General features: G+C 41.3%; 1 pseudogene; it reads right to left on the bottom strand.

The window, feature by feature from the left end:
- Positions 1–3,690: 3,690 nt before the first annotated feature.
- LOC102871445 lies at positions 3,691–5,575 on the bottom strand (annotated as a pseudogene).
- Between the last annotated feature and the right edge of the window lie 216 nt (positions 5,576–5,791).

Here is a 5,791-nt window from a genome sequence, read left to right as displayed (position 1 = left end):
CACTCACACAAAAATAAAATTAAAAAAAAAAAAAGATCAGGTGGATACCCAACTTCAGGTAACATTGTAGACATTAATCTAAATGACTGAAGAGGATGGCTCACCAGATGACTAAAGAAGAAAGCCTACTTGTGGACAGACGTGTGTGTGACAAACAAGTGTGTAGAATACAGACATGGTTGCTTTTCTCAGTAAGCCTACCACCTGGCAAAGGAGATAAGAAATGGCACATGAAAATAAACTCAAGGTAGTATGTGATGACATACATGCGCTACTGAAGTCCAGAGATCAAGCAGTTTGAAATGGACAGGGTGATCACAGAGGTTTTATGAAGAAGAATGGAGACATGGGTTCATTTAGTATCAGCAGAATGAGCAGAAGGTTGTTAAGACAGAGGGAAATGCTAGGTAACTGGGTAACTGGGGGAGACAACCTGGCTAGGGAATCCTGAAAAGTAAACAATATGTGGAAGTCTTAAAAGCACAGAACAGAAAGTTGGCAGACTTTTAGAGAAAAACATGTATAGGCTGCTATGGTACAGTGAATAGATGTTCAGATGGAGTAGTGTGCAATACATTGTTGTTGTTGTGTACCATCGAGTCAGAACCAACTCATAGCTGACCCTCCATTGGGTTTTCAGAGGCAGTTAATGGCATGGGAGGAGAGTGTCCATTCTTCTCCTGCAAGTGTGTAAAAGTTGTTAACTAAAAGCTTGATAGTTTGAATCTATCAGCTGCTCTGTGGAGGAAAGATGGGCCATCTTCTTCCATCAGGATCGTCAGCCCTGGAAACCTGATGAGTGCTCAACCAGAATTTTCTCACTAGAGGTCTGTTTGATTTTGATGTTTATATCTCAAGGCACCTCTGCTGATGCTCATCTCTTACGCTGTTACCATTCTAATTGTCAAAGTAAAACCCGAATATTTTATGGAAGTTAGAATCACCCTAAACCTGACATAACTTTCTTGGATCCCAGTGTTTTAATGCTTCTCTTCCATGAAAACACCTGGAAAGATTAACAGAATACAAAGTTGCTTATCACTATGACTATGACAAAATCTAAAACTGCCCAACAGAAAGAACATTCCAGATTCCAGAATCAGCAAACTATTTCCTGAACCAGTCAGAATGAATCTAAAGTCGTAGGTTCCAATGTATTGGTACCTACTGTATTCATATGTGACTTCCCCAGACCAGCCCATATAAAGATCAACTTAAAAACGGAAAATGTTCAGACTTTAAAACATAAATTGGAGTGTAGAAAGTTAAACTCACTGCCATTGATTCATTTTGAACATTTTCTGAAGAAAGTAGAATGCCTTCTCATTTTGAGGCTAAGAAATGACATTATAAAATTAATATGTTTTACAGTTCAGTTCCAATGTTGAATTGGTAGATTAATCTTTGGCAGGAGATGGAGAGACTGAGGAGGACGTTACTGTGTTACTAAAAAATGACCCCGTGAAAAGAGCATGGGGAATATTGAGAAGGCTGAATTTGAGTTCTACAAACTCCACAAGTGGGAACTGACCCTATCAACAGCAGCCACAACACAAACCCAATTCTCAGGAATTCAGACATGCCCCCTGTGCTCTTGTACCTCCTTCTACTCATTCCTACTGCAATCCTACTGTTCTACTGGATCTGAAATTCATTACAATAACTACATAGACCTCACAGAACCATACTCACAATTAGGGATTTTATTAGGGAAGCTAACGGGTGGGGTAGTGGTCCCAGGTCAACTCTGCCATACATCAGGTCTCTGGTCTTCTGTTGCAGTAGCCGTTGTTCACTTGCAGATTCTGTTCTGAGTGATGCAGGAATCTCTGGCCCCAAAGGACACAAGGGAGCATTCTCTGCTTCTTCTTCAATGCTGGTAGTGAGATGCCCCAAATTTCTGCCCTTTAAACCTGCTTGATTTAAACCTGGTGGAATGGTGAAACTAGCCAATCTCCTTGTGGATAGACTAAACACATTCTATTTACATATTTCTCCCCCCCCCCCCCCCCCCCCCAAGTCATGTGGCAAAGTCAAGGGCAATGGACTACAAAAGCAATTTTCAAAAATAAGCTCACTAAATCACAGGTCACTTCCTGACTTTTCTAGCCATGGTCCTTTCTATTTTAAGGATTAACATTTCCCTTACAATCTTATTAGTAACTACATTCATGAAAACATGTAAGCCAGCTACTTCAGCCCTTAGGCTTTTATCTTCTCTATTTTAGATAGCCAATATCTGATTTGCCCCTCCCTGCCAAACAGTACTCTAAGGAAACAAGCATATTATTTTCTCTGGAGAATCTTCTGGTATGATTTAAACTTTGAATGTCTGCATCCATAAGCAAAGTCCAGTCCAGAGCAAGCCATCAGGTGGCACCAATCAAAACTAGCTCACACCATGAAACACCTCTTTTCATCTAGTTTGTTTCTGGTCAATTCATCTCTAGACACTGGTTAAGTCTAAATGGTCAGCACTGTTTATGGTAAGAATCAGAATAGATGACATTACCTGGTCAAAAGAATGGAACATGACAGTGACCAAGGTCCAAGGAAGGCTTTGGGGGGGAGACTGAGAAAGATGAGAGAAATTATGTATACTGCATTGAAACAGATGAGGCAGAGAACTGTTTAAAAGGAATATATGATTAGGTATTATTGTCATGACAGGAGTCCAGAATGAAGGCTGCATAGTGAAGTGGACTTGGGGGGAAGGGATTGTATAACAATGAAAGAATTTTACTTTTACTTTTCAAAGAGAAGAGTGAATTGAGGGGGAGGGGTGGTCAGGGAGAAAAACACAACAATGAATGAGTGGAAAGCTAAAGTCTTTGTAAACTTTCATTAAAATTAATAGAAAAATTTTTAAAACAGAAATATAGCACCAGCTGACAGAACAAATCAGCATTTGTGAACAATCAACCCCACCCAGCAGGAACTAATGGAGTTGCACCCAAGTGGCAAATTTCATGAGCATTCAAGCAAGAACTGGAAGTAGCAAGCCTGTATAGCTAGGGCTGACCTTTTCCTCATTCCATGAGCTGGACGTGTTCTTAACTCATCAAAAATATCTTTCTCTTCATCCTGTCTTTGATTTTCTGTGTGTGTCATAAGTCCTCTTTTCTGCCAACCAAACAGGTCCAGGAACCTCCTGGAACCCTAAGAAGGTGCCCTTTGCTTCAATAAATTTTTCTTCCCTGTTTTGAAGTACCATAGTCCTGTATTTTATACCCTTGGTACTTCACAAGCAAAGAAGAGAACTGACATATGTTCTTATACTGGCCACCCTGTAGCTGAATTACTTCTTCATATTTTGGATTTTCAATTACAGGACCATTGCAGGCATTTTAAAGGTCTTAAAATGCCTTTACTAGTTTCATTCTATTGTAATCATCAGCCATCCCTTGGACAATTATAAGGGTCTACCTACCTCTTCTCTACTGAATGATCTTTTTTTCTCCGCTCAATTTTAAATATATCTTTATTTGAGACATTGCATTTTCCACTTACAATACAGTGATAATAGAGTGCAATGTTAATTCCTTTCCCTATGCACATTCCCTATTCAAATATTGAGAATGCTCAGAAATTTAGTCTAGCAGTTTAGACTTTGCAACTACAGTGTGCTACAAATTTGGGTCCTTCCAAATTTAACTGTGGGACAATGAATGCTAAAGTATGTAAACTGGTTTAGTCAACCTCTTCAATGGTGGGTCCTGAAGAGGCACCACCAGATGAAGGAGCCCGACCACAAGGGAAGCCGTGGAGTATGCCTCCGGGCATGCCTCCAGCACTCTGGTACAGCTTGGTGATAATGGGGTTGCAGATCTTCTCTAGCTCCGTCTGCTGATGCTCAAACTCCTCCTTTTCTGCAGTCTGATTCTTATCAAGCCAGTTGATAATTTCATTGCATTTGTCAAGAATCTTCTGCTTGTCCTCGTCATTGATCTTGCCTTGAAGCTTTTCATCTTCAACTGTTGCTTTCATATTAAATGCATAAGACTTGAGGGAATTCTTAGAAGACACCTTATCTTTGCTTCTCATCTTCAGCTTTGTATTTCTCAGCCTCCTGGACCATTTGTTCAATGTTTTCCTTACTCATGTGGCCCTTATCATTGGTGATGGTAATCTTGTTTACTTTCCCAGTGCTCTTGTCAATAGTAAAAACATTAAGGATACCATTGGCATCAATATAAAATGTGTCGTCAAGCTGATATGCAGTGAGTGCCAGTGATATGCCAGTGAGTTCAAACTTGCCAGCAGGTTGTTATTTTTGGTCATGGCACGCTCACCTTCATAGACCTGAATGAGTACACCAGGCTGGTTGTCCGAGTAGGTTGGGAAGGTCTGTGTCTGCTTGGTAGGAATTGTAGTATTCCTCTTCATGAGGACAGTCATGACTCCACCAGCAGTTTCAATACCAAGGGAAAGTGGAGTGATGTCTAGAAGCAGCAAATCTTGAGCATTTTCAGGTTTGTATCAGCCTCATCTGCATTGATGATTCCTTCCCATTAAAGAAATCCTGAGGAAGTTTCTGAATCATGGGAATTCTGGTAGAACCACCCACCAGAACAATATCATGGATCTGTGACTTGTCTAGCTTGGCATCCCTCAGAGATTTTGCCACAGGGTCCTGAGTGCCATGGAAATCAGCACTCAAATCTTCAAAGTGGGCCCAGGTAATCCACGTGTAGAAGTTGATTCCCTCATAAAATAATCAATCTCACTACTGGCCTGAGTGCTGAAAGAAAGTGTGCACTTTGCACACTCAGAAGCAGTGTGGAGGTGTCTGACAGCCCTCTTGTTTTCACTGATGTCTTTCTTATGCTTATGCTTAAACTCTGCAATGAAATGGTTGACTCTTCTGTTGTCAAAATCTTCTTCATCTAACCTGGGTGTCTCCAGCTGTAAACTTGACCTCAAATATCCCATCTTCAGTAGTGAGGATTGACATATCAAAAGTGCCACCTGCTAAGTCAAAGATCAGCACATTCCTTTCAGCACCTACCTTTTTGTCTAAATCATAAGCAATAGCAACAGCAGTTGCCTCATTGATGATTTGGAGGACATTGAGACCAGTGATGGTAACAGCATCTCTGGTAGCCTGGCACTGAGAGTCATTGAAGGAGTCTGGTACAGTGACAATAGCATTGGGAACAGTCTTTCCAGGGTGTGCAGGCTGCTGCAATATCATTCATCTTTGTGAGAACCATAGAGAACACCTCCTCTGGATAGAAACTTTTGGTATCTCCTTTATATTCTACTTGGACTTGGGCCTGCCAGCATCATTCACCACCATGAAGAGCCAGTGTTTCATATCAGACTGCACAACAGCACCATCAAACCTTCGTCCAATGAGACGTTTGGCATCAAATACTGTGTTAGTGGGATACACTGCAACTTGATTCTTTGTCTTATCACCAATCAATCGTTTGGTATAGGCAAATGCGACACAGCTTGGGGTGGTCAGGTTGCCTTGATTGTTTGCAATGATCTCCACTTCCCCATGCTGGAATACCCCTACACAGGAGTAGTTGGTGCCAAGATCAATGCCAACCTCAGGGCCCTTGAACATGGTTGCTCAGTAAAGGTCCCAGGTGGTGTAGAAACAAAGCCACACCTCACAGCTGCCTCTGTGCTCAAGGAGCTTGGATTCTTATGTGGATATTAATCCCCAGTCTTAGCAGGAAGCAGGTCATCAACATTCCTTGCATCAGTAAGGGGGTTGGAAAAAAAGGAGGTTCTGGATAGCGGATACACCATAAGATTCCTTTTCCTTAGTGGAAATGGC

This window comes from Elephantulus edwardii, unplaced genomic scaffold, assembly GCF_000299155.1.
Source record: "Elephantulus edwardii isolate Elephantulus edwardi_28Jun2011 unplaced genomic scaffold, EleEdw1.0 scaffold00032, whole genome shotgun sequence".
In the NCBI taxonomy this organism is placed as follows: Eukaryota; Metazoa; Chordata; class Mammalia; order Macroscelidea; family Macroscelididae; genus Elephantulus; species Elephantulus edwardii.
This window is presented reverse-complemented; position numbering and strand designations above follow the sequence as displayed.